This window comes from Dioscorea cayenensis, chromosome 18 (assembly GCF_009730915.1).
Source record: "Dioscorea cayenensis subsp. rotundata cultivar TDr96_F1 chromosome 18, TDr96_F1_v2_PseudoChromosome.rev07_lg8_w22 25.fasta, whole genome shotgun sequence".
NCBI classification, from domain to species: domain Eukaryota; kingdom Viridiplantae; phylum Streptophyta; class Magnoliopsida; order Dioscoreales; family Dioscoreaceae; genus Dioscorea; species Dioscorea cayenensis.
Genome location: NC_052488.1, coordinates 13,859,351 through 13,867,850, shown reverse-complemented (window position 1 = coordinate 13,867,850; position 8,500 = coordinate 13,859,351). Strand labels below are relative to the sequence as shown.

Genomic DNA, 8,500 nt, shown 5'->3' with positions numbered 1-8,500 from the left:
TAAGGATGTAACCGCATCAATTTAATGGAGTCCAGCCACTTTCTTATTTTCTCTTGCATTCCATTGGTAGTTGTTCATGGCCATTTCCTCTACCAACAGCCGGGCTTCTTCAGGGGTCTTATTCCATATTGTACCTCCTTCAGCGACATCTAGAAGTTGTCTCATACTTGGATTCAACTAGTTGTAAAAAGTCTGAATGATCATCTATTCGGGGAAACCATGCTGTGGGTACTTCCATAAGAGATCCTTGAATCGCTCCCATGTCTCAAACAAGGATTCAAGCTCCATCTAAATAAACGATGATATTTTATTATGAAGCTTCGCCGATTTCCCCAAGGGAAAGTACCTCGCAAGAAAAGCTTCGACCATTTCATTCAATGTCGTAATGGATGCTCATCGTAAAGAATGTTGCCACTGCTTTTCTCTTCCTTTTAGAGAGAATGGGAAAGCCCTAAATCTTATAGCATCATCTGTAACAGCATTAATCTTCAGCATGTCACAAACTTATAAGAAGTTTTCAATATGGTTGTTTTGATCCTCATCCGCCAAACTATTGAACTGCACCGACTGCTGTATCATTTGGATGAATGCTGGCTTTAGCTCAAAGTTCAAAGCTATAATCGGGGGCCGCACAATGATAGATTGTATCCGCAATACTAACACTCTGGCGTAATCAGAAAGTGTTCTCTGTTGTTCATTCTATTCTGCTATGTTGTCAGACCCTTCACCTTCCACTTCAGCTAGATTTGACATTTCTTGCACAGGTTCTTTACCCTTTCTTGTGAGTGTACATTCAAGTTCAAGATCACCTTCAATTAATATCGAGGGGTTCCATCAGGTCATAACCTGGAGCTGCACTAAAATAAAGAAAACAAATCAGAACGATGATAGAATAAGAAGATGTGAAGTACAATGAATGATGAATGGCTAAGATAACCAAGTGCGAAGTATCTGTAAATGCCTACTCCCCGACAACGGTGCCAAAAACTTAACAACGCCCCTTTCGTGTGACCCGCAAGTGCACGAGTTTATTGAAGTAATAAATCCCAAGTGAGTAGGGTATCGTATCCACAAGGAACAGGGAATAAAAATTCTAAACTTTCTACTTAAAAAAGCAAAAATAAATAATGATTGTTTTGATAATGTGTAATGTAAGCAAAAATAAAAGAAACAAGAACGAGAGGCCCAAGTAAGTGAGAGGAAAGAAAATCGATAGAAGTATGGTACGCAGACAATGCTCCTCCTAGGACTAATTTTTTAAGCGCAAGACCTACTATTATGCTTCCTAACTAATACTTAATGAGTTGTGTAAATCCTAAAGTACACAGTCCCAAATATAAGGTCAACCATAACTAACTCTACACTATATCCCGACGGAGAAATCGGTCAGTCTCAACACCTCACACTACGCAAAGTTGCATGGAGTTCTAGGGTTTCCAATCGATAAACCCTATTCCTATGTGTAGATATAACCCTTTGGTCCAGCGAAAGAACCCTGATTATAATTAAGCCCCAGATACTAAAATTGCTACTTAAACAAGCAAAAATAAATAATAATTGTTTTGATAAAGTGTAATGTAAGCAAAAACAAAAGAACAAAAATGAGAGGCCCAAGTAAGTGAGAGGAAAGGCAATCGATAGAAGTATGGTACTCAGACAATGCTCCTCCTAGGACTAATTTTCAAGTGCAAGACCTACTATTATGCTTCCTAACTAATACTTAATGAGTTGTGAAAATCCTAAAGTACACGGTCCCAAATATAAGGTCAACCATGACTAACTCTACACTATATCCCGGCGGAGAAATCGGTTAGTCTCAACACCTCACACTATACAAAGTTGCATGAAGTTCTAGGGATTCCAATTGATAAACCCTATTCCTATGTGTAGATATAACCCTTTGGTCCAGCGAAAGACCCTCAGTTAGAATTAAGCCCCAGATACTAAAGTAACTTCAACGCTTCACTCTGTTGCTCACGCAACTAAACGCCAGCGGAGTTTATCCTTTAGTTCTTCACTCTATTATAACCGCAAGGAACTCTAGGAATTGGAGGTAGGATAAATCACACCGGAGGGGAAAGGGGACGCTCTACTACCTCTCGGCTCACCCTCTCAACCCTCTCCAATCTAGCTTTGTCTAACCCTCATGGCATGTCATCCATCCACAAAGGTTACCAGGATGAACTCTCAACCCTAGTGTCACTCTAAGGGAGAAATCATTCAACAAGCATTCAAGATTGAAACTCAATTAAAAACATTAATTAAGGAAGGAATGATAAAAGGTCAAAGAAACATTAACATCCTAGGGTTTATAAAATCCAAGTACCTACTAGGGGGTTTAGCTCTCCATGGAGCAAGATACAATCAATAATGAAATCGAAAGTAAAAATAAGTAATCCATAGGAAAACCTCCTCTTTATTTGTGTCGATGGTCTTGTGGAAGAGCCTCTTGTTCTCGAAAGGTCCCCTTGTCCAGCCTAGGGCACACCTCATCGTATCGGTGCAGACGAAAGCTCCCCCAACAACCTTCTTCCAAGAGAAGCGTGGTGTCGAATCCATAGGACCACTCCAAAGACTTGCCAAAAGCCTCTCAAAACCCTAGCCAACGGCCTCTCAAAAGATGGAGAAAAGTTGGAAAGAAGGGTGAAAGATTCCTCCCAAAATCTGGCTGAATCGTGGCTTAAATAGGGCTAGATCAGGCATCCACACGCCCCTGTGGATTTTTCACAGGGACCTGTGGTATTTCCACACGGGCATGGGAGATTTTCACATGCCCTTGTGGATTCTCTGGAAACCTGATTTTTAGCCGGTTGTAAACAGTAACTACTACAGCGTATTGCTATAGTGATTTGCTGCAATAAACTGGTATAGTGCTCAGTCAAAACACTCCCAATTCCACACTTTTCAATGAGGTAACATAAATGGGCACACGTTCATGCCATAGATCGCAACTCTTCTTCGATCAAAGTCATCATTGGTGATGATCTTGCTATCAATGCACAAGTCGTGATATACAAATGTGACTGCCTTCGTGCCCCTCCAACTCTTTGTAATGACTTGACTATATGGAGGTTGGCACACATTCAAGTATCTTAGAGCCAGACTTGTGTCTTCACGTTTGTTCCTTCCAAGATTCCACAAAATAGTGTGTTCACAATCTACTTTTGGCTTCTTTTCTTAATACTCAGCTTCACAACCCTAAATGAGTAAAAGAACACAAATACACATGTATTAGTGCTTAAACTTGATAAAAGTAATGTTTATCGTAAGAAAAGAACACTTCGCATTCTTAATACACAAGAACTTTTCAGTGCTGGTGCTACTGTTGTTGGTGATCAAGATGCTGGAGATGTCGAAGGAGTATGGGGTCTCATCATAAAGTTAGAAGTCGCATCTTGCTCAAGTATCTGCTATAGAATGTCGAGACGTGCCATCACCTCTATGTGGTTCACGGCCTGTGTCGCACGAGCCTCAGCCAACTGTGTCTGTAACACCCCTACAGCACTCTTGAGCCTCTCAAAATGATCTTGGGCTCGAGATGGATAGAATATACGCACTGGAGGTGGCTCCTATGATGTGGGTGGTGCCTCTGTCTCCATCTGCTCTGGCTATAGCTCAAGAGCAGGCTGAGACCTTTACTGCATCACACTCACCCTCGGCTGGCTCTGGTGGGGGCATGATTATAACATTTACTCCATCTCAATACCTCCGGATCATGTCCATCAAACGCATGGTCTCCAAGCCGAGGGAGATGGTACAATCATCTTCTCGGACCCTCAAATAGCATCCACCAGACCCATGCCCACGATAAGTCTCATAATATACTGGCCTGAGAAAATAAGTCTAACTTTAGCATACTAGCCCTGGTGATTGACAATGCCCCTTGCGAGTGACCCGCAAGTGCATGGGTTTGTTAAAGTAATAAATCCCAGGTGAGTGTGTATTGTATCCAAAGGGAATAGTGAGTAGAAACACAACAATTGCTATCTAACTATGATGAAAATGAATCAATAGTAATAAGAATAAAATCGTTATGAAAAGAACTAAAAGAAATAAGAAAGGGAGGTACGATAAAGTGAGAGGAAAGGCAATCGATAGAAAATGGGGCACTCGGACAATGCTCCCCAAGGCTTATTGCTTCAAGTACAAGACCAACTATTGTGTCTCCTAACTGATGCTTAATAAGTCATGGAAATCCTAAAATATACAGTCCCAGACCTAAGGTCAATCGTGACTAACTCTACACTATGCCCTGGCGGAGAAATCGCTCAGTCTCAACACCTCACACTGTGCATAATTATAAGAAGCTCTAGGGATTCCAAGTGATAAACCCTATTCCTATATTTAGATCAAACCTTTTGGTCCAGGCAAAAGACCCCTAGTCACAATTAAGCCCGAGATACTAAGGATTACTTCAACGCTTCACTCTGTTGCTCGTGCAACTAAACCCCAGCGGAGTTCCTTTCTTACCACTTCACTCTATTATGACCACAAAGAATAATAAGAACATGGAGGTACGATAAGTCACACTGGAGGGGAAAGGAGATGCTCCGCTACTTCTCGACTCATCCTCTCAACCCTCTCTAATATAGCATTGTTTAACCGTCATGGTGTATCACTCATCCAAAAAGGCTACCAAGATGGACTCTCAATCCTAGTGTCACTCTAAGGGAGAAATCATTCAACAAGCATTCAATATTCGAACTCAATTAAAGATATCAATTAAGTAAAGCATAATAAAAAGTCAATGAAACAATAACATCGTAGGGTTTACAAGTCCAAGCACCCACTAGGGGGTTTGGCTCTCCATTGAGCATGATATAATCAATAATGAAATCAAAAGTAAAAACATGTAATCCATAGGAAAGCCCCCTCGGTATTTGCGTCGATGGTCTTGTGGAGTAGCCTCGTCCTCTCCAAAGGTCCCTATGTCAATCCTAGGGCACACCTCGCCGGATCAGTGCCGACGAAAGCTCCACAAATAACTATCTTCTAAGAGAAACGCGATGTTGAAACCGTAGAACCACTCTAAAAGCCTTGCCAAAGCCTCTCTAAACCCTAGCTACTGGCCTCCTAAAAGATGGAGAAAAGATAGAAGAAAGAATGAAAGATGGATCCCCAAATCAGTATAAGTCGCGGCTTTATAAAGGGCCAGAATCAGGCATCCACACGGGCGTGTGGAATTTCTACACACCCGTGTGGATTTCTAGAAATCTTATTTTCTACGGGCTGTGAACAGTAACTACTATGGTAAATTACTACAGTGATTTACAACAGTAACCTTTTATAGTACTCCGCCAAAAACACTCCCGAATCCACACTTTTCATCGAGGCAACATAAACGGGCACATGTCTATACCATAGATCGTGTCGCTTCTTCAATAAGGGATAACACTGATGAAGATCTTGCTATCATTACACAAGTCGGAACACATATGTGTGACTACCTTTGTGCACCTCCAATTTACATATTCCATCAAGAATAATGGAGATTGGAACACACTCATATGTTTTCGAGCATAACTTGCATCTTCTCTTGTGTCCACTTCAAATTTCCATCAACATAATACATTCACAATCTACTTTGGCTCCTTTCTTCTCTATTTAGCTCCACAACCCTATATGCGCAAAAGAACGCAAAAACACAATTATTAGCGATAAAACCTGATAAAAGTAATGCTAATCATAAGAAAAGAATACTTCATATTCTTAGTACACAAGCACTTATCAGTGACACAGATACTCGACCAAGATGTGCCCCAGATGTAGTGGCTCGCTTTATACCATGGAATATAAGTATAGTAACTCCTATCTACTAAAAACTCTGGTACTCTTACCGCGGTCATTCACTGATCTACTTTGGACTACGTAAACAAATCTATAAGCTGGCCGAGACAGGCACTTGGCCTTTGACACTCCCAGCTCGTATTGGCCCTGCCCACACAGCACTCTGCAAGCACTCTGTGGTGTCAAACTACCGGGATAGTCTGCAGGCAACTGCTCGTACTCCACCTTATCAGTGAACGCCTCATCCTATAGTCCAAATCGGATCGAGAATTGTGTGACGCTCATACTATGGTACTATCCAAATGCTCTAAACTATATGGCATCAATGCTATCAAAAATGTTGTAAGAATGTCGAACTCAAATGACACCAACAACTCTACCGTCAACATACGGATGGCTGGCCCATGAATCAATAGTAATTTGTGCTAGACACCAACTAAGAGGACCTCATTGACCTCATCGGCCATATCATCTCCTAGCTGGATCTCTCTAAGTGCACTCAAGTCCGAGAACTGCATCTGATCGAACTTGAGCTTCGATAGTCATAACGGACCTAGTGCTCGGGGTTGGCAAACTCCATGTGCTCATGCTCAGGAGAATGCTCTCTGGGATGCATACCGGCTGCTTTCTTGGTCCTGGGTGCCATTCCTGGAAAAATTGGACAAGAAATGATCAAATCAACTTCAAAACTCATTCTTCAGGAATCCACACGGTCGTATGGAAATTCCACATTCCCGTGTGAATCTTCGGGGCATGAAAGCCACACGGCCAAACTACAAAATCGCCCAAATACACCATGAATTCATTCTAAGATCACTCTAAAAGCATACACCAACCATTTAAACATGAAATCTAAGCAACTTTTACCAATTTAACCGAAATAAATCAAGATTGGCGAAGAAAAGAGAAAAGGGAAGCTTACTAATAAGTGCTTGTGCGTTAAGAATGTGAAGTGTTCTTTCTTACAATGAGCATTACTTTTATCAGGTTTAAGCGCTAATACATGTGTATTTGTGTTCTTTTGCGCAGGTAGGGTTGTGAAGCTATGTTTTAAGAAAAGAAGCCAAAAGTAGATTGCGAATGCACTATTTGATGAAATCCTGGAAGGAATAAACACGAAGACACAAGCTGGGCTCAAAGATACCTGAATGTGCGCCAACCTCCATGTATTCAAACAATTACAATGATTTGGAGGGGCACAAGGGCAGTCACATTTGCGTATCCCGACTTGTGCATTGATAGCAAGATCTTCAGCAATAAACCCGTTTATTTAAAAAGCGACGTGATCTATGGCATAAACATGTGCCTGTTTATGTTGCCTCGATGAAAAGTGGATTCAGGAATGTTTTTGGTGGAGTACTGTAGCATGTACTGTAGCAAATCACTTTAGCTTTCTTCAGCAATGGACCCGTTTATTGAAAAAGTGACGTGATTCATCTTTTTCCCTATCTTTTCTTCCACCTTTCCCCATCTTTGGAGGTACCCTCAGCTAGGGTTTCGAGAGGCTTTGGCAAGGCTTTGGAGAGGTTTGATGGCCTTTAACACCGCGTTTCCTTCAGAAGAGAGCTATCGTTTGAGCTTTCGTCATCACCGATCTAGCGAGGTGTGCCCTAGGTTTGACAAGGGGACCTTTGATGAAGACACGGCCGATCCACAAGACCATCGACACGAACACAAGGGGTTTTTCATTCATGGATTGCATCTTTTTGCTTTTGATTTCATTATCTATTGTATTTTGCTCCATGGAGAGCTAAACCCCTAGTGGGCACTTGCATATTTGTGAATCCTAGGATGTATTTGTTTCATTAAACTTTTTATTATGCTTTCAATAAATTGATGTTTTAATTGAGTTCCAATCTTGTATACTTGATTAAGCGAATACTCATTTAGAGTGACACTAGGGTTGAGAGTTCTTGTTGGTAACCCTTGTGAGTGAGTGACACACCAAGAGAGTTAGATAAAGCTAGATTGGAAAGGGTTGAGAGGGTGAGTCGAGAGGTAGCGAAGTGTCCCCTTTCCCCTCCAGTGTGATTTATTCTACCTCTAATTCCTCAAGTTCTTTGCGGTCATAGTAGAGTGAATGGGCTAATGGATGACCTTCCGCTGGGGCTTAGTTGCGAATGCAATGGAGTAAAGCGTTGAACTGATTTTACCATCTAAGGCTTAATTGTGGCTAGGGACCTTCCGCCTGGACCAAAGGGTTAGGTCTACATATAGGAAGAGGATTTATCACTTGGAATCCATAGAACTCATTGCAATTCTATACGAGTGCGAGGTTGAGAGATTGTTCAATTTCTTCTCCGGGACATGTATAGGGTTAGGCATGGTTGACCTTAGATTTGGGACCATGTATTAAAGGATCTCCACGACTCATTAATGCATTAGTTAGGAAGTATAATAGAGGGTTTTTGCACTTGAAACGATTGTCCTAGGTGGAACAATATCAGGGTACCCCATTTATCGTCAATTGCCTCCCCTATCTTTTACTTGCGCCTCCTTTATCTTTTCTTATTTTCATTTGCATTGAGTTTGTTCTCACATCACTATCAACATATTTTCATTCTAGTTAAATAGCAATCTTGGTGTTTCTAAGCACTATTCCCTGTGGATTCGACTACTCTCTCACCTGATTATTATTACTTCAACACCCGTACACTTACGGTTTACACGCATATTCGGTCGTGTCATGTTTTTGGCGCCGTTGCCGCAGAAT

The 8,500-nt window shown here is 41.5% G+C and overlaps 1 non-coding gene across 1 annotated transcript; it reads left to right on the top strand.

Annotated features, from left to right (window-relative positions):
* The first annotated feature begins 214 nt into the window (after positions 1 to 214).
* Positions 215 to 321, top strand: LOC120283082. The gene has a single exon (XR_005543083.1). It is a non-coding gene; the product is annotated as a small nucleolar RNA R71 (small nucleolar RNA).
* Positions 322 to 8,500: the final 8,179 nt, after the last annotated feature.